This window comes from Bos javanicus, chromosome 1 (assembly GCF_032452875.1).
Source record: "Bos javanicus breed banteng chromosome 1, ARS-OSU_banteng_1.0, whole genome shotgun sequence".
NCBI classification, from domain to species: domain Eukaryota; kingdom Metazoa; phylum Chordata; class Mammalia; order Artiodactyla; family Bovidae; genus Bos; species Bos javanicus.
Genome location: NC_083868.1, coordinates 137,713,718 through 137,739,165, shown reverse-complemented (window position 1 = coordinate 137,739,165; position 25,448 = coordinate 137,713,718). Strand labels below are relative to the sequence as shown.

Here is a 25,448-nt window from a genome sequence, read left to right as displayed (position 1 = left end):
GAAGGCACAGATAATTTATTTAAAGAAACAATAGCTGAAAAGTTCCCTAAACAGGGAAAGAAAATAGACATATAGATACAAGAATTACAGAGAGTCCCAAACAAGATAAACCCAAAGAGGTCCACATCAAGAGACACTGAAATTAAAATAGCAAATATTAGAGATAATTTTTAAAGTGGCAAGAGAAAAGCACCCAATTACATACAAGAAAACTCCCATAAAGCTATCACATGAGTTTTCAGTAGAAACTTTGCAGGCTAGAAGGGCATGGCATGATATCTTCAAAATAATGAAAGGAAAAAAGCATACAACTGAGAATAGTCTACCCAGCAAGGTTATTTTTCAGATTTGAAGGAGCTATCAAGAGCTTTACAGAAAAGTAAAAAGAAAAAGGGTTAAGCAACATTAAATAGGCTTTACAATAATTGTTAAAGGAATTTCTCTTAGCAGAGAAAGTCAGGATTAGAAATACGAAAATTATGAAAAAAAAAAAAAACCTCACTGGTAAAGGCAAATAAGCAGTAAAGGTGGTGGATCAATCACTTATAAAGCTGCTGCTGCTGCTGCTCCTGCTAGGTCGCTTCAGTCATGTCTGACTCTGTGAGACCCCAGAGAAGGCAGCCCACCAGGCTCCCCCGTCCCTGGGATTCTCTAGGCAAGAACACTGGAGTGGGTTGCCATTTCCTTCTCCAATGCATTTAAGTGAAAAGTGAAAGTGAAGTTGCTCAGTCGAGCCCGACTCGTAGCGACCCCATGGACTGCAGCCTACCAGGCTCCTCCATCCATGGGATTTTCCAAGCAAGAGTACTGGAGTGAGTTGCCATTGCCTTCTCCAGTAGGAAGATTAAAAGATAATACTAGTAAAACACCTATATCCACAGTAAGTAGTTAAGGGACATACAAAACAAAAAGATAAATAACATGACCAAAAACATTAAATACAGGTGAGGGGAGTAAATATACACGGTTGTTAAGATGCATTTGAACTAAAGAGACTATCAATTTAAAGTAATCATGTATATACACACATAATGTTATATATAAACCTCATGGTAACTGCAAACCAAATACCATTAATAGACACACACACAAAAGAGAATGAAATCCAAAGATAGCACTACAGATAGGCAGAAAATCATGGAAATAGAGGAAAACAAGGAGAGAGGAGGAAAAAAAGAAAGAAAAAACCACAAAACAACCTGAAAACAACAAAACTTAAAATAAGTATATACTTATCAATAATTAGTTTAAATATAAATGGACTGAATGCTCCAATTAAAAATTCAAATTGGAAAAGAAGAAATAAAACTATCACTGTTGGCAAAAAAGAAAAAACAGAGATTAGTGAATGGGCTAAAAAAAAAAAAAACAACACACATATATATGCCATCAACAACAGACCCACTTCAGATCTAGAGATATAAACAGACTGAAAGTGAGGGAATGGAAAAAGATATTATTATGATATTAAGAAGACGTGGCAAGAATACACAGAAGAATGGTACCAAAAAGATCTTCATGACCCAGATAATCACGATGGTGTGATCACTTACCTAGAGCCAGACATCCTGGAATGTGAAGTCAAGTGGGCCTTAGGAAGCATCACCATGAACAAAGCTAGTGGAGGTGATGGAATTCCAGTTGAGTTATTTCAAATCCTGAAAGATGACGCTGTGAAAGTGGTGCCCTCAATATGCCAGCACATTTGGAAAACTCAGCAGTGGCCACAGGACTGGAAAAGGTCAGTTTTCATTCCAATCCCAAAGAAAGGCAATGCCAAAGAATGCTCAAACTACCACACAATTGCACTCATCTCACACGCTAGTAATGTTTAAAATTCTCCAAGCCAGGCTTCAGTAATACGTGAACCGTGAACTTCCTGATGTTCAAGCTGGTTTTAGAAAAGGCAGAGGAACCAGAGATCAAATTCCCAACATCTGATGGATCATCAAAAAAGCAAAAGAGTTTCAGAAAAACATATATTTCTGCTCTATTGACTATGCCAAAGCCTTTGACTGTGTGGATCACAACAAACTGTGGAAAATTCTGAATGAAATGGGAATACCAGACCACCTGACCTGCCTCTTGAGAAATCTGTATGCAGGTCAGGAAGCAACAGTTAGAACTGGACATGGAAAATCTGACTGGTTCCAAATAGGAAAAGGAGTATGTCAAGCCTGTATACTGTCACCCTGCCTTTCTAACTTATTTGCAGAGTACATCATGAGAAACACTGGGCTGGAGGAAGCACAAGCTGGAATCAAGATTGCCGGGAGAAATATCAATAACCTTAGATACGCAGGTGACACCACCCTTATCGCAGAAAATGAAGAAGAACTAAAGAGCCTCTTGATGAAAGTGAAAGAGGAGAGTGAAAAAATTGGCTTAAAGCTCAACATTCAGAAAACTAAGATCATGGCATCTGGTCCCATCCCTTCATGGCAGATAGATGGGGAAACAGTGGAAATACAGGCTGACTTTATTTTTCTGGGCTTTAAAATCACTGCAGATGGCGATTGCAGCAATGAAATTAAAAGACACTTACTCCTTGGAAGTAAAATTATAACCAACCTAGATAGCATATTAAAAAGCAGAGACATTACTTTGCCAACAAAGGTTCATCTAGTCAAGGCTATGACAAGGTTTTTCCAGTGGTCATGTATGGATGTGAGAGTTGGACTATAAAGAAAGGTGAGCACCAAAGAATTGATGCTTTTGAACTGTGGTGTTTGAGAAGACTCTTGAGAGTCCCTTGGACTGCAAGGAAATACTACCAGTCCATCCTAAAAGAGATCAGTCCTGGGTGTTCATTGGAAGGACTGATGTTGAGGCTGAAACTCCAATACTTTCACCACCTGATGCAAAGAACTGACTCATTGTAAAAGACCCTGACGCTAGGAAATATTGAGGGCCAGAGGAGAAGGGTACAACGGAGGATGAGATGGTTGGATGGCCTCATCGACTCGATGGACATGGGTTTGAGTGGACTCTGGGAGTTGGTGATGGACAGGGAGGCCTGGCGTGCTGTGGTTTATCAGGTTGCAAAGAGTCAGACACGACTGAGAGACTGAACTGAACTGAACTGAACTGACAAAACTAGATGACTTTAACACTCCATTTACATCAATGGACAAATATGCAGACATAAATTAAAAAAGAAAACACTGGCCAAATAAGATACTTTTTTTATTAAGTACAGTTATTAATATTTAATATTTAGAGAACATTCATCTACAAACAGCAGAATATATGTTCTTTTCAAGTGCATATGGAATATTCACCAGGATAGATCACATGTAGGGCACAAGACAAGTCTCAATAAAATTAAGAAGACTGAAATCATCTCAAACATACTTTCTGACCTCAACACTATGATGCTGGAAGTAAACTATTAGAAAAATAAACAGCCAAACCCACAAATACATGGAGGCTAAAAACTATACTACTAAATAACCAATGATCACTGATGATATCAAAGAGCAAAGCAAAAAATACACTGAAACAAATGAAAATGGAAATACAATGATCTAAAAATCTATGGAGTTTGGAAAACAAGTTCTAAGAGGGAATTTTATAGTGACACACACCTAAGGCAGATAATAAGAAAAATCTCAACAATCTAATCTTATACCTAAAGGAACTTGGAAGAAGAAAAACAGACAAAACTCAAAGTAGAAAGTAAAGTGAAAGTGAAAGTTGCCCAGTTGTGTCCAACTCTTTGCGATCCCATGGACTATTTAGTCCATGGAATTCTCCAGGCCAGAATACTGGAGTGGGTAGACATTCTGTTCTCCAGGGGATCTTCCCAAATCAGAGATGGAACCCAGGTCTCCCACACTGTATGAGGATTCTTTACCAGCTGAGCCACATAAGAAATCAGTAAATATTAGAGTAGAAATAAATGAAACAGACAAAAAAAAAAACAAAAAAACAATAAAAAATCAATGAAACTAAACTTTTTTGAAAAGATTAAAAAAAAAAAAAAAGATAAACCTTTAACCAGATTCATCAGGAAAAAGGGCCCAAATAAATACAATCAGAAATGAAAGAGGAGTTACATCTGGCACCACAGAAACACAAATGATCATAAAGGTCGTCGTTGTTGTTGCTGTTCAGTCACCCTGTTGTGTCTAACTCTTTGCAACCCCATGGATTGCAGTGCACCAGGCCTTCCTGTCCCTCACCATTTCCCAGAGTTTGCCCAAGTTCATGTTCATTGCATCGGTGATGCCATCCAGCCATCTCATTCTCTGACACCCTCTTCTCCTTCTGCCATCAATCTTTCCCAGCATCAGGGACTTATCCAATGAGTCATCTGTGCACATCAGATGACCAAAATACTGGAGCTTCAGCTTCAGCATCAGTTCAACCAGTGAATATTCAGGGTTGATCTCCCCCAAGACTGACTGGTTTGAGATCCTTGCTGTCCAAAGGACTTTCAAGAGTCTTCTCCAGCACCACAGTTCATAAGCATCAATTCTTTGGCACTCTGCCTTCTTTATGGTCCAGCTCTCACATATAAATATGACCACTAGGAACACCATAGCCTAACTATACAGACCTCTGTCAGCAGGGTAACGTTTCTGCTTTCCAACACACTGTCTAGGTTTGTCATTGTTTTCCTGCCAATAAACAACTGTCTTCTGATTTCAAGGCTGCAGTTACCATCTGTGGTGATTCTGGAGCCTGGAAAGAGGAAATCTGTCACTACTTCCACCTTTTCCCCATCTTGAACCAACCAATTATTCCATATTGGGTTCTAACTGTTGCTTCTTGACCCACATACAGGTTTCTCAGGAGACAGATAAGATGGTCAGGCATTCCCATCTCTTTAATAGCTTTCCACAGTTTGTTAGGATCCACACAGTCAAAGTTATCAACATAATCCATGAAACAGAGATAGATGTTTTTCTGAAATCCCCTTGCTTTCTCTACAATCCAGTGAATGTTGGCAATTTGCTTTCTAATTTCTCTTCCTTTTCTCAACCCAGCTCAGGCATCTGAAAGTTCTTGGTTCACATAATGCTGAAGTCTCTCATGCAAGATTTTAAGCATGGCCTTACTGACATGGGAGATGAGGGCAACTGCCTGATTGTTAGCACATTCTTTGGTACTACCCCTCTTGGGTACTGGGATGAGGATTGAACTTTTCCAGTCCTGTGTCCACTGCAAGGTCTTCCAGATTTGCTTACATAATGAATGCAAAACCTTGATGGCATCCTCCTTTAGGGATTTGAATAGTTCTGCAGAAATTTCATCGCATCCACTAGCTTTATTAACAGCAGTGCTGCTTAGGTTTCACTTGACTTCATACTCCAGAATGTCTGGCTCTGGGCGACTAACCACACCATCATAGAAATCCAGTTCATTAAGATCTTTTTAAAAAATAGTTCTTCTGTGTATTCCTTCCATCTCTTCTTGATCTCTTCAGCATCTACTAGGTCGCTACCATTTTTTATCCTATATTGTGTCCATCTTTGGGCAGAATGCTCCCTTGATGTTTCCAATTTTCCTGAAGAGATCTCTTGTCTTTCCCCTTTTACTGTTTTATTCTATTATTAAGCACTGTTCATTGAAGGTCTTCTTGTCTTATCTAGCTACTTTTTGGAATTCTGCATTTAATTGGATGCATTTATCCCTCTCTCCCTTGCTTTTTGCTTCACTTCATTCTTCTGCTATTTGTAAAGCCTTGTCAGAAAACCCTTTGCCTTACTGCTACTCTTTTTCTTTTTTTTAATTTTATTTTATTTTTAAACTTTACAATATTGTATTAGTTTTGCCAAATATCAAAATGAATCCATCACAGATATACATGTGTTCCCCATCCTGAACCCTCCTCCCTCCTCCCTCCCCATACCATCCCTCTGGGTCGTCCCAGTGCACCAGCCCCAAGCATCCAGTATCGTGCATCGAACCTGGACTGGTGATTCGTTTCATACATGATATTATACATGTTTCAATGCCATTCTCCCAAATCTTCCCACCCTCTCCCTTTCCCACAGAGTCCATAAGACTGTTCTATACATCAGTGTCTCTTTTGCTGTCTCATACACAGGGTTATTGTTACCATCTTTCTAAATTCCATATATATGTGTTAGTATACTGTATTGGTGTTTTTCCTTTTGGCTTACTTCACTCTGTATAATAGGCTCCAGTTTCATCCACCTCATTAGAACTGATTCAAATGTATTCTTTTTAATGGCTGAGTAATACTCCATTGTGTATATGTACCACAGCTTTCTTATCCATTCATCTGCTGATGGGCATCTAGGTTGCTTCCATGTCCTGGCTATTATAAACAGTGCTGCGATGAACATTGGGGTACACGTGTCTCTTTCCCTTCTGGTTTCCTCAGTGTGTATGCCCAGCAGTTGGATTGCTGGATCATAAGGCAGTTCTATTTCCAGTTTTTTTAAGGAATCTCCACACTCTTCTCCATAGTGGCTGTACTAGTTTGCATTCCCATCAACAGTGTAAGAGGGTTCCCTTTTCTCCACACCCTCTCCAGCATTTATTATTTGTAGACTTTTGGATCGCAGCCATTCTGACTGGTGTGAAATGGTACCTCATAGCCTGCTATTCTTTTTCTTTGGGATGATTTTGTTCACCGCATCCTGTACAATATTACAGACCTCTGTCCATAGTTCTTCAGGCAAATGGTTAAGATCTAGTCCCTTGAATCCATTCGTTATCTCTACTGTGAATTCATAAGGATTTAAGTCATACCTGGCTGGCCTATTGTTTTCCCTGTTTTCTTTAGTTTATGTCTGAATTTTGCTATGAGAAGCTGATGATCTAAGCCATAGTCAGCTCAAGGTCTGGTCTTGTTTTTGCTGACTGTATACAGCTTCTCCATATTTGGCTACAAAGAATGTCATCAATTTGATTTTGGTATTGACCATTTGGTGATGTCCATGTATAAAGCTGTCTCTTGTGTTGTTGAAAAAGGGTATTTGCTATGAATAATGCATTCTCTTGGCAGAATTCAGTCAACATTTACCCTTCTTCATTGTTCATTTGTTAAGAGATTACTATAAACAATTATACACTGATGAAGCAGATAACCAGAGAAAATGGATATATTCCTCAGTTCAGTTCAGGTGCTCAGTCATGTCCAACTCTTTGTGACCCCATGAACTGCAGCATGCCAGGCTTCCCTGTTGATCAACAACTTCCAAAGCTTGCTCAAATTCATGTCCATTGGGTTGACAATGCCATCCAACCATCTCATCCTTTATTGTCTCCTTCTCCTCCTGCCTTCAATCTTTCCCAGCATCAGTATCTTTTTCAATGAGTCAATTCTTCGCATCAGGTGGCCAAAGTATTGGAGCTTCAGCTTAAACACCAGTCCTTCCAATGAATCTTCAGGACTGATTTCTTTTAGGATAGACTGGTTTGATGTCCTTGCAGTCCAAGGGACTCACAAGAGTCTTCTCCAACACCATAGGTCAAAAGCACCAATTCTTCAGCGCTCAGCTCTCTTTATAGTCCAACTCTCACATCCATACATGACCACTGGAAAAACCATTGCTTTGTCTAGATGGACCTTTGTCAGCAAAGTAATGTCTCTGCTTTTTAATATAGTTTCTAGGTTTTTTCATAACTTTTCTCCCAAGGAACAAGTGTCTTTTAATTTCATGGCTGCAGTCAACATCTGCAGTGATTCTGGAGTTGAAGAAAATAGTCTGTCACTGTTCCCATTTTTCCTCCATCTATTTTCCATGAAGTGATGGGACCTGATGCCATGATCTTCGTTTTCTGAATGTTGAGCTTTAAGCCAACTTTTTCACTCTCCTCTTTCACTTTCATCAAGAGGCTTTTTAGTTCCTCTTCACTTTCTGCCATAAGGGTGGTGTCATCTGCATATCTGAGGTTATTAATATTTCTCCCGGCAATCTTGATTCCAGCTTGTGCTTCTTCCAGCCCAGTGTTTCTCATGATGTACTCTGCATATAAGTTAAATAAGCAGGGTGACAATATACAGCCTTGACGTACTCCTTTTCCTATTTGGAACCAGTCTGTTGTCCCATGTCCAGTTCTAACTATTGCTTCCTAACCTGCATACAAATTTCTCAAGAGGCAGATCAGGTGGTCTGGTATTCCCATCTCTTTCAGAATCTTCCACAGTTTACTGTGATCTACACAGTCAAATGCTTTGGCATAGTCAATAAAGCAGAAGTAGATGTTTTTCTGGAATTCTCTTGCTTTTTCCATGATCCATCGGATGTTGGCAATTTGATCTCTGGTTCCTCTGCCTTTTCTAAAACCAGCTTGAACATCTGGAAGTTCATGGTTCACGTACTGCTGAAGCCTGGCTTGGAGAATTTTGAGCATTACTTTACTAGCATTAGAAACCTACATTTGCTGTCCAGGGATGGTTTTGTGTGCTAGAAATCTATTTCAAGTTGTTTTTCTAGATATCTTCAAGACTTCACATCTCTTTTAATCCCTCTTTAGGCTTTTGAGACTACCATAACTGCATCTCATTAGCCAAAATTCTCAGTCATCTTTGACTTTCTTACTATCTACATCAATATAGATTAAAGCCCTCTTGATTCCTCTACTCAAACTTCTGAAATCCATCACACCCTCTCTGTACCTACAGTCCCTGTCTTAGTTTAGACTCCCATCACTTATTGCCTGGATAAGCTAACAAAGAGCCCTTGCTGGTTTGCCTATCTCTGATTCTTCCTACTTAATCTACCTTTCACATGACCAATAGTTGGTCTTTCATCAGTCCTCAGTTCAGTTCAGTTCAGTTCAGTCGCTCAGTCGTGTCCGACTCTGCAACCCCATGAATCACAGCACGCCAGGCCTCCCTGTCCATCACCAACTCCCAGAGTTCATCCAAACTCATGTGAATTGAGTCAGTGATGCAATCCAGCCATCTCATCCTCTATCGTCCCCTTCTCCTCCTGCCCCCAATCCCTCCCAGCATCAGGGTCTTTTCCAATGAGTCAGCTCTTTGCATGAGGTAGCCAAAGTATTGGAGTTTCAGCTTTAGCATCAGTCCTTCCAATGAACATCCAGGACTAGTCTCCTTTAGGATGGATTGGCTGGATATCCTTGTAGTTCAAGGGACTTGCAAGAGTCTTCTCCAGCACCACAGTTCAAAAGCATCAATTCTTCGTCACTCAGCTTTCTTCTCAGTCCTCAAATTATCATAAAACCTTAACTCTTACAAATACCAATGAATTCTCAAAGACTTATATAATGTCTTCCACTATCAGGTTTCAAATCACCTGACTCCCCACCTGCCAGAAAATCATTTGTCTATTTTAATCATGCCATGCCCTTTCAAGCCATGTGTCTTATGGATACTCTTCCCTTTTTGATGCCCTTTACCTCCTAATTTATATGGTAAAATTTTCACATCCTTCAAGGCCCCCTCGAAGTGCATGAATGGAGGAGCTACGGAGAAAGATTGGCCAAAGAGGCCTTCTGATTACCAGCTACAAGAGGCTCAAAAAAAGACTTTGATAGGGCCATAACTCCAGTGGCTGAGGCAGTCTGTGTCTCTGCACACTTGGCATCATCAGGGTCCCCACAAGCCGAGCAGCTGTGCCACCTTCACGCTCAACTCTCACTGGAGCAGAGCTGCCACAGACAAAAAAAGTCTTCCATCTATGTGTGCAGGGTCACTTCAGTCATGTCGGGACTCTCTGTCACCCTGTAAACTATGGCTTGCCAGGCTTCTCTGTCAGGGATGGGAGTTCTCCAGACAAGAATACTGGAGTGTATTGGCCAATATTGGCTGCCATACCCTTCTAGAGTACTATATTTCCTCCTGTCCTAGCCACCAACTCTGCTGAGTACCTGGTGCTGCCACAACACCTGAGACCCAAGCATCTGCACCACTTCCACACCTGGCCCTCACAGGGGTAGACTCAAGTCCTCCAGAGCAGCCTCAGGAGCAATCCCCAGAGGATGACCCACATGCAGAGGTGGAAATAAAACCACAATTGAAATCCAGGGGCAGTGTGGCTAAGGAAAAAGACCAAAAACCTTCCCACCAGCTGTACAAGCTGAAGATTAAATTCACATGATCAACTAGGCAGACTCTGTGTCTATGGAATATATAAAGGGACACTGAGAGCTCCCACAAAAGAAAACACACTAGTTCTGATAGCTGTGGATATTGGAGGCAAGAACATACAGGAGTAGAAACAGATTAGCATCTTAGTTGCCCTCACAGCAGGTCCAGAGACCAGTGCAGTGTTGGAAGGCACCCTAGAGGGATGAGGTGGACTCTGACTCCTAGCGAGGGTAAGGACTCTGACAGCAGTGACTCAAGAAAAACATTTATTATTCGTATGTTTTGACTTGTTCTGTAGATTCTTTGGGGTTTTTTAATTTCTTTTATTTTTCCCCCTCTGTTGTAGTTGTTGATTTTATTGGCACTGCTACTGTTGCGCTTTTCTTTTTTCCTCAGTCAGATTTCTTATTGCGGTTATAAACTCCCACCTCTACATTGGGCTTTTGCAGTTCTGTGGAGTTTTCCTTTTTCTCTCTCTCTTTTTAAAATTTTAAGTTTTAATATTTTAAACCTATTATTATTTTTTCTGTATTTATTCCTTTGTTTGCTTTTCCTACTGTTCTTTTCCCCTTGCAGTTAATCTTTAATGTATATAAATCTTCTTTATCTACCTCTATTTAACTTTGCATATCTATTCTTTCTTTACTTTCTCTACTTTCCTGTCAACATATTTGTTAGTTTATTTTCATTGCTTTAATGAAATTGCCCATTTCCGTCCCCAATTGCCATCTTGCTTTAGTTTTGTTTTCCCCAATTGCCATCTTGCTTTAGTTTTGTTTTCCACTTTGTGCTTTAGTTAGGTTTGTTCTGATAGATATAATTTTTGGTTTCCTTTGTTCAACAGGTTAATCTACAGTACTTTATTTTTGTTGGACTGTTTTGATTTTGCTTATGGGTGTATATGTATATGTATATATTCAGTCACACTTTTTATTGTTCTTATAAACTTCTGCCTCTACATTGGGTTTTGCAGTTCTGTGGAGTTTTCCTTTTAATAAAACTAAAAGCTAAAAGCTCTTAATAAAAATGAAACTAAAACCTGGTTCTTTGAGAAGATACATTCGACAAACTTATAGTGAGACTCCTCAAGAAAAAAGAACCAAATAACAAAATTAGAAATGGAGGGAGGTGGGAGGGGGGTTCAGGATGGGCTACACGTGTATACCCGTGGCGGATTCATGTTGATGTATGGCAAAACCAATACAATACTGTTAAGTAATTAGCCTCCAATTAAAATAAATAAATTTAAATTTTAAAAAATGTACATAAACTTTAAAAAAAAAAGAAATGAAAAACGAGAGGTTACAAGAGAAAATGAATATGAAGGATTATAAGAGACTATTATGAAAAACTATATGGCAATAAAATGGATAACCTGGAAGAAATGGACAGATTCTTAGAGAAGTTCAACTTTCCAAGACTGAGCCAGGAAGAAATAGAAGCTATAAACAACCCAATTACAGGCACTGAAATTGAAGCTGTGATCAAAAATCTCCCAAAAAGAAAAGTCCAGGACCAGATGGCTTCACAGGAGAATTCTATCAAACATTTAGACAACAGCTAATGCCTATCCTTCTAAAACTTTTAAAAAATTGCAGAAGAAGGAACACTTCCAAACTGATTCTATGAGGCCACTATCACCCTGAAACCAAAATCAGACAAAGACAACACAAAAAAAGAAAACTACAGGCCAATATCACTGATGAACATAGATGCAAAAATCCTCAACAAAATTTTAGGAACCAGAATTCAGCAACACATCAAAAAGCTCATATACCATGATCAAGTCAGGTTTATTCCAGGATGCAAGGATTCTTCAATATATGCAAGTCAACCAATGTGATATACCATATTCACAAATTGAAAGGTAAAAACCATATAATCATCTCAATAGATGCAGAAAAAGCCTTTGAAAAAATTCAGCACCCATTTATGATGAAAGCTCTTCAAATAATGAGCATACAAGGAACCTACCTCAACATAGTAAAGGCCATATATGATAAGATTACAGCAAACATTATTCTCAGTGGTGAATAAATGAAAGCATTCCCCCTAAGATAGGGAACAAGACAAGGGTGTCCACTTTCACCACTATTATTCAACATAGTTTTGGAAGTCCTAGCTACAGTAATCAGAGAATAAAAACAAATAAAAGAAATCCAGATCAGAAAAGAAGTAAAGCTTTCACTGTTTGCAGATAACATGATACTTTACATAGGAAATCCTAAAGATAGTAGCAGAAAATTACTAGAGCTAATCAGTGAATTTAGTAAAGTTGCAGGACACAAAGTCAACACACAGAAATCACTTGCATTTCTATATACTAACAATGAAAAATCAGAATGAGAAATTAAGGAATCAATTCCATCACCATTCAAAAAAAAAAAAAAAAAAGAATTTAATATCCAGGACTCTCCTTTGTCTCCTTACCTAAGGAGACAAAAGAACTGTACACAGAAAATTATGACACTAATGAAAGAAATCAAAGATGACATAAACTGATGGAGAGATATTCCATGTTCCTAGGTAGGAAGAATCAATATCATGAAAATGACTACACTATCAAATGCAATCTACAGATTCAATGCAATCCCTATCAAATTACCAATGGCATTTTTCACAGCACTAGAACCAAAAATTTCACAATTCATATGGAAACACAAAAGACCCTGAATAGCCAAAGCAGTCTTGAGAAAGAAGAAAGGAGCTGGAAAAATCAACCTTCCTGACTTCAGATTATACTACAAAGCTACAGTCATGAAGATAGTATGGTGTTGGCACAAAAACAGAAATATAGACCAATGGAACAAGATAGAAAGCCCAGAAATAAACCTATGCACCTATGGGTATCTTATTTTTAACAAAGGAGGCAAGAATATACAATGGGGCAAAGACAGCCTCTTCAATAAATGGTGCTGGGAAAAAATGGACAGCTACATTAAAAGAATGAAATTAGAACACTTCCTAACACCATACACAAAGATAAACTCAAAATGGACTAAAGACCTAAATGTAAGACCAGAAACTATAAAACCTTTAGAGGAAAACATAGGCAGAACACTTGATGAGATAAATCGATCCTGTATAACCCACCTCCTAGATTAATGGAAATAAAAACAAAAGTAAACAAGTGGGACTTGATTAAACTTAAAAGCTTTTACACAGCAAAGGAAACTACAAACAAGGTGAAAAGACAACCCTCAAAATGGGAGAAAATAATAGCAAATGAAACAATGGACAGAGGATTAATTTACAAAATATACAAGCAGCTCATACAACTCGATACCAGAAAAACAAAGAACCCAATCAAAAAGTGGGGAAAATACCTAAACAGACATTTCTTCAAAGAAGACATACAGATGACTAACAAACATATGAAAAGATGCTCAACATTGCTCATTATTTGAGAAATGCAAATGAAAACTACAGTGAGATATCACCTCAGACTGGTCAGAATGGCCATCATCAAAAAGTCTACAAACAATAAATGCTGGAGAGGGTATGGAGAAAAGGGAACACTCGTGCACTGTTGGTGAAAATGTAAATTGATAAAGCCAGTATGGCATACTGTATGGAGATTCCTTAAAAAGCTAGGAATAAAACCATCATATGACCCAGCAATCCCACTCTTAGGCATATACCCCAAGGAAACCAAAATTGAAAAAGACACATGTATTCCATTGTTAATTGCAGCACTATTTACAATAGTGGTGAACATACAATAGCTAGAACATGGAAGCAATCTAGATGCCCATCGACAGATGAATGGATAAAGAAATCGTGGTACATATACACAATGGAATATTACTCAGCCATAAAAAGGAACAACTTTGAGTCAATTCTAATGAGGTGGATGAACCTAGAACCTATTATACAGAGTGAAGTAAGTCAGAAAGAGAAAGATAAATATCATATTCTAATGCATATATATGAAATCTAGGAAAATGGTACTGAAGAATTTATTCATAAGGCAGCAGTGGAGAAACAGACATAGAGAATAGATTTATGGACATGGGGAGAGGGAAGCAGGGGGTTAGATGTATGGAAAGAGTAACATGGAAACTTACATTGCCATATGTAAAATAGCCAGCCAATGGGAATTTGCTATATGGCTCAAAAAACTCAAATAGGGGCTCTGTATCAACCTAGAGGGGTGAGATGGGGAAGGAGATGGGAGGGAGGCTCAAAAGGGAGGGGATATATGTATGCCTATGGCTGGTTCATGTTGTGTTTTGACAGAAAACAACAAAATTCTGTAAAGCAATTATCCTTTGATAAAAATATTAATTAATTTTTAAAAATCCACATTCAAAGGAGAAACAAGTGACATGTAATAAGATTGGATAACATGGTATCATACGGTAATTGTTGTTTTGTAAAGTGACCGTTTCCCACTTAGCAAAACAAAATTATATGAATTAATTAAGTTTGCCAAAGTAGATTAGGGGAAGAGTGGCACCCAGGTCCTGACACAGCAGAAAACAAATTTCTGGGATAAAGAATCAAAGTCATCTTCAATGAGAGACAGCAAAGAAAAGAATACAAAGAAAAGGGCAAAATGAGAACAAGATACCACTAAACATTAAAACAAAACATCAAGCATAAAACATGAAGCACAGATACCTCAGCAACTAGTCAGCAACATTCAGGAATTCAGGTGAGAATTGAGAGAGGCGGCTGGTGCCACTGGGAGAGAGGAAAGAGTCTGCTGCCTATGTTCATACAAGAAGCTAAAAGTCACACTCTGAGACAGAAATAGGTTTTCCTGATGCTAGGAAAGAGATGGGGAAAGTGCTGTGACGCTCAGGAAGAACTGACATCCCCCCCACAGCCCTTGGGGAATGGCTGCTGGTGGAGTGGGTAAGAAAAGCTGTAAGGACAAAAAGCATTGGGAGCTGATAAATTGAGAATCCTTGAATTCAGAATGTAGAAATCAAAGGATAAGCAAAACATCAAACAAATTTCTAGAAGCGAAAAAAAATGGACCCCTACAGTGTAGTCACGGGGTGGGGGGGGCAAAATAAACTCTGCCACTCTGAAACAAAAAGACAAGGAGACAATGTTAAATGAGCTACTCTGAATTTTAACTCCAGTCCCAGGGAAAGCCTGGAGCTGAGATGGCCTGAAAAGGTCCTCTTAGCCAGTCTCAGAAAATTCTAGCAACTTCCCTTGACAGTTTAATCAACCCTCATTTTACAGCTAATTGTCATTTTGGGAAGGTAGGGGTGTACATTGGATAAAATATTTAATATTCTTCAAAAGATCTTGAATTTGAATTTTGGCTCTACCCCTAACTGGCTCTGTAACCTTGGAAAAATAACATCCCCTCTCTGGACTTCATTTCTTCATTTGCAAAATGAAAGCGAAACACCATCCATCTCCCAGTTCCTCCATCCTTTATGTAGATGGGTAATGAACAATAGGTCTTCCTTGGGGGCTCAGTGGTAAAACCTGCAATGCAGGAGATGCAGAAGACATGGGTTCAATCCCTGAGTCAGGAACATCCTCTTGAGGAGGGCATGGTAACCCACTCCAGTATTCTTGCCTGGAGAACCCCACAGATAGAGGAGCCTGTCGGACTACAGTCCATAGGGTTGCAAACACTCGGACACAACTGAAGCAACAGAGCAGCACGCAATGAACAGTATTTTCCTTATAATAATGCTTCGAAGGAAAGTTATGACCAACCCAGACAGCATACTAAAAAGCAGAGACGTTACTTTGTCTACAAAGGTCCGTCTAGTCAAGGCTATGGTTTTTCCAGTAGTCATGTATAGATGTGAGAGTTGGACTATAAAGAAAGCTGAGTGCCAAAGAATTGATGCTTTTGAACTGTGGGGTTGGAGAAGACTCTTGAGAGTCCCTTGCACTGCAAGGAGATCCAACCAGTCCATCCTAAAGGAAATCAGTCCTGGGTGTTCATTGGAAGGACTGATGTTGAAGCTGAAACTCCAATACTTTGGCCACCTGATGTGAAGAACTGCGTCATCTGAAAAGACCCTGATGTTGGGAAAGATTGAGGCAGGAGGAGAAAGGGACAACAGAGGAGATGGTTAGATGGCATCACCGACTCAATGGACATGAGTTTGGGTGGACTTCGGGAGTTGGTGATGGACAGGGAGGCCTGGCGTGCTGCAGTTCATGGAGTTGCAAAGAGTCGGGCATGATTGAGTGACTGAACTGAACTGAATCCTTCAAAAACAAATCTCAACAATCACTCTTTAGAATAAAACTTTATCTAGCAATTGTCCTTTTAAGAAGGCAATTCTTTTAACTTCTATTTAGTTTTCTGAATTCCCACCCATAAGAATACTGCTACTAGTATCTTAAAAACAAAATCTGTCAAGGATACAGGATTTAAGTTTATGAAATGCATTTGTATCACTTAATCCCTACAATATTAAGGTGAGGAGTGGCGGAAAAGGCTTTTAATTGTCCCCCATATCCATTCTTTTTGTCTTCAGAGGACTCAGCTCCTGGTTTTTGTTGTAACCTATGACCACATCTGAAATAATAATGCCTTTCCCAATCTCCTCACACAGCTAGGTGTGATACTTCTCTAACTTCTGGCAAAAGCAGTGTTATGATTTCCAAAACATATCCTTTAAAATTGGTGGCCATGCATTTCTTTCCCCCATCTCCTTCCTGTTGGCTGAGATGCAGACGAGTTGGTAGAAGTCAAGCAACAACTTGGACCAAAGTAGACACTCCAGGTGAAATATGGCAAGACAACAGGATAAAATGCCTTGATTCCAAATGACCCCATGAATTTACTTTAGCAGACTCTGGATAATATGTGAGCAAAATAAACTTGTGTTTTGCATAAACAACTAATACTTTTGTTTCCCTCGCAGCCCAAATAATTCCAAACTTATACAAATATAGGAATTAACAGTTTATTTTACAAATTTAATAAGTTGCTGAAAGTTTCAAGAGAGCTAACATATGAATACAGGACAATTTTTTTTTAAGCACAATACAGCAATTTATTTAGATGTTTAAAATGAATACAAAGGGAAATAAAGATCACAAAATTATACAAAATTGTACAAAGGGAAATAAAGATCACACTACTACCACAGTATGTCATATATTATATGGTATAAATGAATACTCCAGGATGGTGTTTAACAAAAATAAAACTAAATATCCAAAAAGCAGCACTCATTGGTCTGCTGCTTCAACACAACACATTTCCACACAGATCTAAAAGGTGTCAAAATTAGTAGCTGCAAAGTCAATACTTGCATGTGACATTTAGCTTAAAAGATTTCAGAAAACATCTTAAATACCAGTTTTTGTTTTTATCAGCTGTAATGTCAAGTGTATTCAGAACAAGAAAAATTATATAATACAAGAGAGTCCAGATATATGTCTTATGTGGCTGATCTCTGTCACGAGATTGTACAAGGTTATGTGCAAAAACTAAGTCTGTCCCTAAGTCCACACTAGTGTAGTTTCAGGCTTTTGCTAGGTCAACCAGATACAATGCTTATTACACGGCAAGGACAACACTAAAAAAAGACAAGAATCTATGATGGGTATACCATAACAATATCATAAGCCTCACTTGAATAGGTCTAAAAGACTGTAATATACGTTTCAACTATTCAGAATCAATACATGAAAAAAAAAAATTGATTTCCCCAAAGTCTACTACACACATTGGACTGGTAGCTTGTGTGTTGGCCCTACACTACCATTTTAATCAGGAGAACGTTTCTCAAGGACATCCAACCAGACATTGTTTAACAGAGGGAAAGAAATGTGGAGAAGGCAGATACAACAAACCTATGCTTTTTCTTGTGTGCATTTATGAGCCACCAGCTTATTGGTTTTTCACATTTAGTTACTGTGTCTGTCACAGAACATTCTAAAGCAATATCAGCCAATCATGTGTCATAGACTTAGAAATAACCACTGGGACTGGAGTGACCACATGTTCCCACAGCCTGATGACCCAGCACTCAAGCAGTACCAGTTAGAACATAGCTTTGCAGTCAAAACTGAAAGGAGAACAGAGTTCCAGGATACAGCATTTGTCACCAATGCCAGAAAACCTGGCCCTTAAGCCTGTTGGCTGCTCAGTTTAACTCCCATCAAGCTGCCATGCATCAGCTCAGCTATTCCATCAGTCATGTTGTCAAACTGCTCCCCATCCTCACCGTCAATTGTGCTATTCTGCCACTCAATCTGTGGGGTGGACAAGTGCTCATCATTTTCAGTTGCATTCTTCCACTGTGACTGGTCCTTGGACCAAAACCCTTCAACTTTTCCATAGGAACTATTATTCCATTTCATCTGCTCTCTGTCACCCTGCATAGGAGCCTTTTTTTTTGGCAGCTGGCTTACTGTTCCTTGCGTCTTCACTTTGGGAAGACTCATTGGACCAGGTTCCTGTTTTCATGTCATATGTGTTGTCTTCAAAGTCTGATACTTGTTGGGAACGAGGGCCACCCTCAGATGGAGAAGCACCATCTTTCCACTCAACAACATCATCTTGGCCAACCTCACTATCAGAGGCATCATGCATTAGTTTCGTTGGTTCTTCAGTAAAATGAATAGTTTCATATTTTGAATGATCCTCCTCCTTTTGGTCTAACTTCTCAGATCCTAAAGTAGCTTCAGAAATTACCTTCAGTATGTGTTCATCTGGGTTATCACTAGGGATTTTAGACTCAACTTTGAAAACAGGTTTAAAAGAACAATCACTTCCATTGGATTTTTTTCCAAATTTTCAAAACTGTCTAAGGAACTGTCATCTTCCTTCCCAAGACTGAGCTTTTTGTCTGCTGTTTTACTAGCACTGATTGTGGAATCCTTCTTATCATGATTTTCAAATAGCCACTCAACATCAAAATTCATCTCATACTTAACTTTTTTTTCAATTCTTTCATGTTGAAGCCCAGTAACATACCAGGCTTGTACTTTTCACAGTCTCAGACACACTTCTTCCTCTTGTTACTAAAATGGAAAGCGATGTCACTCTTCCACCACCATAAGCTGGCCGCCAGCTTCTCAATTTCTCTCCTGGTGGGATAGTGTTGTTTGTTGAAATATTTTGTTAGGAAGATTTTCCTGGCTTCATAGCAATCATATTCAAGACCCTTAGGGTTTAAAGCTAAAACAGGCTCCTCAGGCTCTCTTTAAAGAAGCCAGATGAACAGCTATCTTCATCTAATTTTCACTTCTTCAGCAAAGGAAATTCCATTTGCTCATAAGTGTACATAACAGGTGCCAGGCCTGGTAACTGGTTAAGCATTTGTCTTGTCTTGGGAATTCTGGGTCTTTCCAACACACTTGCAGTGAACCAGATGCAGAGTGACAGTCAAGGTGTCATGTTGCTGGTATACACACCAAGCCAGTGGATGCACTTGTAGGTGAGCTTTTTCTCCACTGGACAAACCGTCTGAATTACTTGGTGCCTCTCTCATAAGTGATGTGCAAGTGCAAATATGGGTCCTTTTAGGACTGAAAAGTGAAGAGGGCAAAGGGTTTTCCCAACATGTTTTTTATAGGGCACTAAAGCTTGAGGTGAACTTTTAACAGGGATATCTGCCTTTTCCTGCACTTTTGGCTATGGCTTTGGAGGGATGGGTGGGTTATTTGGGGGCATGGTAAGCAATAGATCATGTCATCCAGTCCCATCACTTCATGGCAAATAGATGGGGAAACAATGGAAACAGTGTCAGACTTTATTCTTCTGGGCTCCAAAATCACTGCAGATGGTGATTGCAGCCATGAAATTAAAAGACACTTACTCCTTGGAAGGAAAGTTATGATTAACCTAGATAGCATATTCAAAAGCAGAGACATTACTTTGCCAACAAAGGTTCGTCTAGTTAAGGCTATGGTTTTTCCTGTGGTCATGTATGGATGTGAGAGTTGGACTGTGAAGAAGGCTGAGCGCCAAAGAATTGATGCTTTTGAACTGTGGCATTGGAGAAGACTCTTGAGAGTCCCTTGGACTGCAAGAAGATCCAACCAGTCCTTTCTGAAGGAGATCAGTTCTGGGTGTTGATTGGAAGGACTGATCCTGAAGCTGAAACTCCAATATTACAGCCACCTCATGCGAAGAGTTGACTCATTGGAAAAGACTCTGATGCTGGGAGGGATTGGGGGCAGGAGGAGAAGAGGACGACAGAGGATGAGATGGCTGGATGGCATCACTGACTCGATGGATGTGAGTCTGAGTGAACTCCAGGAGTTGGTGATGGACAGGGAGGCCTGGCGTGCTGCGATTCATGGGGTCACAAAGAGTCAGACATGACTGAGCGACTGAACTGAACTGAAGCAACAGATTCAGTGGGAGCATCCCTCAGGTTATACGTGGTTACAAGGAGATAGATGTTAGTATGACTACCCTGCTGCAATGCCAAATCAAAACTCAGAGTAGAATCTGTTTTAGATCCCATCTCTTCATTAACGTGAACCATCCACATGTGTGTCACCATCTTTTCCATACCATTGAAGGTTGACCAGCAATATGGACATGACAGACCATGAGTTAACATATGGTTGAGCAGTGTCTGTGGGCAAATAGTGATTACAGTAGAGGCATTTGATAGTCAAATTGTGTATTTTCATAATGTAGTTGGCTACTGCTGGGATTTTCAGTTTTATGTTCTTTTCCGAAGTGCACACTATATACATTGTCAGGAAAAAGCTCATTACAGATCGTACATATTTTCCACTTGAGTTGAAGTATTGGGTGGTGGAGGGCCAGTGACAGCTGCAGTCAGCTTGGAGCTGGACTGACCTAATACTCTGGATGCCTGTGACTAGGAGAGGAAAGGAGACTTTAACTGGCCTGAAGAGAGAGACGGGCATTTGGAGACTGTTGTGAGTATGTTGCTGGTGCCTGGATCCTCTGTTTTGACCCAAGACAGTAAGATCTTCCATTTCCACTTGGAAGTAACTGCTTAACAGACTGAGACTACTGAGGGATGGAAACAGATGTCTTGCCACCTAGCCCCAGTCTCATTGACTGACCAACACATGGCCCTGGCCTACAGATTTAACTCCCTAGTTTTCCTGCTCCAGGTGAACACTGGACATCATGTTGATACCTATTGAATTTAAGTTAGGCTCTGGTATGGAGTTGATTTACCATCTGCTGTGATGGCAAAGACCTGACTTTTCCAGAAGCGAGGGAACCAATTCTTGATTGGAGTCCCATGCCCTTCTTCTCTTGAGGTTTGGGAGCAATTAGCATCAAGGGTTTGGATCTGGGAACCACCAAACTTGTATGGCCAATCATGACAGTGATCTGATAAGCCTGTGTGTTCGTGGTCTTCAATGACATGTTGTACCAAAGCTCCTGAAGACTTTGGCATAAAAAGGCATCGCTTGCAGTGAATACTACTTTCTTTCCTGGCATTTGTGTCTAAAGGGATTGAACCACTGAATGATTTTTCTTCTGCCCTTGCTATGTAAAGTGCTACCACATGCTGAAAATGTTTCCTGTAGATGTGCTTCCTAACTACTTCTTAAAGAGGATCTCGGTACAGCTTGCTCTCCACTGACAACCTGCTTAGGTTTAAGGCCATCATTTTTGCTTTTATTTTTGAATGTGCTGAGGCTACCTGCTGCGCTGGTATTTGGAGCATGGAATATTTTAATGTGTTTTCAAAGTCTTTTCGTCTGCATTGAACGTACAGTAGGGGCAACTAAGGAGAATCCTATTTTCAAAGTCTTCACTATGGACATTCCAGAAATGACTTTTGTAGGCAGAGAAAGACTTTAAAGAAAATGGGCAAGCACTGCAGCAAAAAGGTTTTGTCCAACAATCCTGTTTTTTTGTAAGCAAAGGGTCTCATAGCCTTACATCCTCCCATGTAGTGTTTTTCAAATAAAAGTCTTTAGGTTCAAACTGTTTAAAGTCTTCTAAGTGTTCTTCACAGTATTCCAACCCAATGTCACTAAGTATTTTTTTCAGTTTTCCGGGCATTTCTTAAAATGCCAGGATTGCTGACAGGAAGTTGGAACATAGTTTCGGTGTGAATTGACAATGTGGTCCAAAGAGCAAGGTAGGAACGGAGTCCAGATGCTCAAAATGGTAGTACAGGGCATAACCACTAAGCAACCTATCAGTTCTGCTGCTGCTGCTAAGTCACGTTAGTCGTGTCCGACTCTGTGCGACCCCATAGACGGCAGCCCACCAGGCTCCCCCCTCCCTGGGATTCTCCAGGCAAGAACACTGGAGTGGTTTGCCATTTCCTTCTCCAATGCATGAAAGTGAAAAGTGAAAGTGAAGTCACTCAGTCCTGTCTGACTCTTAGTGACCCCATGGACTGCAGCCCACCAGGCTCCTCCGTCCATTGGAGTTTCCAGGCAAGAGTACTGGAGCGGGGTGCCATTGCCTTGTCAGACCTATCAGTTCAGTTCAGTTCAGTTCAATTGCTCAGTCGTGTCCAACTTTTTGTGACCCCATAGACTACAGCATGTCAGTCACCTGTCCATCACCAACTCCTGGAGTTTACTCAAACTCATGTCCATTGAGTCCGTGATGTCATCCTCTGTCATCCCCTTTTCCTCTTCCTTCAATTTTTCCCAGCATTAGGGTCTTTAAAAATGAGTCAGCTTTTTGCATCAGATGGCCAAAGTATTGGAGTTTCAGCTTCAACATCAGTCCTTCTGATGAACATTCAGGACTGATTTCCTTTAGGATGAACTGGTTGGATCTCCTTGTAGTCCAAGGACTCTCAAGAGTCTTCTCCAACACCATAGTTCAAAAGCATCAATTCTTCGGTGCTCAGCTTTCTTTATAGCCCAGCTCTCACATCTATACATGACCACTGGAAAAAACATAGCCTTGGCTAGACGGACCTTTGTTGGTGAAGCAATGTCTCTGTTTCTTAATATGCTGTCTAGTTGGTCATAACTTTTCTTCCAAGGAGTAAGCATCTTTTTATTTCATGGCTGCAGTCGCCATCTACAGTGATTTTGGAGCCCCCAAAAATAAAGTCTCTATTTCCACTGTTTCTCCATCTGCTTGCCATGATATGATGGGACTAGATGCCAGGATCTTAATTTTTTGAATGTTGAGCTTTAAGGCCAACTTTTTCACTCTCCTCTTTCAAGTTCATCAAGAGGCTCTTTAGTTCTTCTTCATTTTCTGCCATAAGGGTGGTGTCATCTGCATATCTGAGGTTATTGGTATTTCTCCCAGCAATCTTGATTCCAGCTTGTGTTTCATCCAGCCCAGTGTTTCTCATGATGTACTCTGCATATAAGCTAAATATAAGTTAACAAGAAGGTGATGGCATCCCACTCCAGTACTCTTGCCTGGAAAATCCCATGGAGGGAGGAGCCTGGTGGGCTGCAGTCCATGGGGTCGCTAGGAGTTGGACACGACTGATTGACTTCACTTTAACTTTCATGCACTGGAGTAGGAAATGGCAACCCACTCCAGTGTTCTTGCCTGGAGAATCCCAGGGACGGGGGAGCCTGGTGGGCTGCCGTCTCTGGGGTCTCACAGAATCAGACATGACTGAAGCGACTTAGCAGCAGCAACCTATAGGCCACCTATCAGTTCAGTACAAAAAGTACAACCCTGTGCATCATGGTGCAAAAGCTGGGGCCTAGGCTTCGCATTGTGCATCTCAGACCTTGACTAGGCTTAAAGGCGCGTGCGGGGCGCCCTGTGGCTGCTGCAGGAGCAGAGGGCGGATGGAGGTGGCATGGCGCCGATGGCAGGGAGGGCGCGCCCAGAGCCTCTTTGCGCTCTAGGTCGGCAGCCTCACCAGCCTCTGGCTCGTTTTCCGGCGCGAGCAGATCCCTCCAGTCTCCGCACTGGTGGCTGCGGTGGCAGCATCATTGATTGGTGCAGAGGAGAGGAGGAAGGAGGAGATGGAGGGTGTGGGAGAGGCAGTTTCCCCAGCACAGGCAGGTGGGTGGTGGCGGCTGCCCCAGCACTTCTATACCTCCTCAGTAGCGGGGACGGAGAGAGCCAGCTATGTCTGGGGAGGTGCCAAAATCCCCTTTAACTCTGTCTGCAGGAGGGGGAGGGGGCACAAGATGGCGGCGGCCAGATGTGGTCATGGATCCTGGCTGGCAGCAGAGTGGAGACCCGACCGGTTGGAGGCACCGGTAGCCGAAGTGGCCACAGCGGCAACAGAAGTGGGGTGGGGGGCTGCTCTCGCATCTCCCCCTCGGCAGCCAATACTAGCGCCTCTGAAGACTCCTGAACTTGCCCTAGCAAGAATGGCGGCCAAGAAAGCGAATACAGGAAAATTTTGATACCCAAGCCCAGTGAACTTATTAATTCTCTCTAAACAGATACAAGCAACCATTAGTAGATTTAAGCTGAAATATACTCTTTAAAATGGAATTCATCATAGACCAGAACAGCTCAGAGGCAGCTCATGTTGCCCTGAATTTGAAAAACACTGGGCTCCCAGAAAAGTTAATGGGGACAATTACCTCTCTAAAATTGAGGGGACGTTGGATTCCACCTCTTTGAAGGACTCTTATTCTTCTCAAACCATCTAAGTAAGGAATAGAACTCATCCTTACTATCCTTTAAAAATGAGTTCTAGAATGGATCATGTCTATTATTTTTTGGTTTTTTTTTTTTTTTAGGTAAAATGCCAGTGTTTCTCATAGTAATCATATTTTTCTCTAAGAAGTAAGTAGATGGCACCTCAGATGCCAAGAGCAGCTGGAGCAGCTTATTCACAAGTAACAGTAGAGATGCCAAAGCCCACTGGGAGCTCAGGTTTTCAACTTAAGGAAAACTTGCAGGCCATGTATCCTCTACTGCTGCATATTTTATATTTTACAGTAATGGAATATTTTTAGACAAAAATATGAATAAAAGACATTGCTGGGTTTCTTTGTACAAGACATTGTATATATTTTATTATGGTTTTATTGTTTCTATAGCCCAATTCTAACTATATAGATGCTATAGTTCTATGTTGGGAGAAGGAAAGGGGAGAGAATATTATTCCAAGACCCCCAAGAAAGGTCTTGATTTTATTAATCATTCCTATATACTTATATTCATATTTATCAGGAGTGTGCAGTATGCCAGGCACTCCGATATTGATAATATGATACTAAAAGATACATATGGACCTTTGTCTTATGGGTTAGGAAGTTTGAAGGTGAATATAACAAATAGGCAAGCAGTAAAATATGGCATTTCCTGTAACCTGAAAAGTATAAAAAAGTACATATAGGAGTCCCGAGGAAGCACAAGCTGGAATCAAGATTGCTACATAACTTATATGCAGAGTACATCATGAGAAAGGCTGGGCTGGAAGAAGCACAAGCTGGAATCAAGATTGCTGGGAAAAATATCAATAATCTCAGATATGCAGATAACATCACCCTTATGGCAAAAAGTGAAGAATAACTAAAGAGTCTCTTGATGAAAGTGAAAGAGGAGAGTGAAAAAGTTGGCTTA

General features: G+C 40.4%; 1 protein-coding gene and 1 pseudogene across 2 annotated transcripts in view; both read right to left on the bottom strand.

Annotated features, from left to right (window-relative positions):
* The window catches only part of CPNE4 (copine 4), a 664,107-nt gene that overhangs the window by 446,568 nt on the left and 192,091 nt on the right, over positions 1-25,448 (bottom strand). The window lies entirely within an intron of this gene.
* LOC133250335 (activity-dependent neuroprotector homeobox protein-like) lies at positions 16,981-24,308 on the bottom strand (annotated as a pseudogene).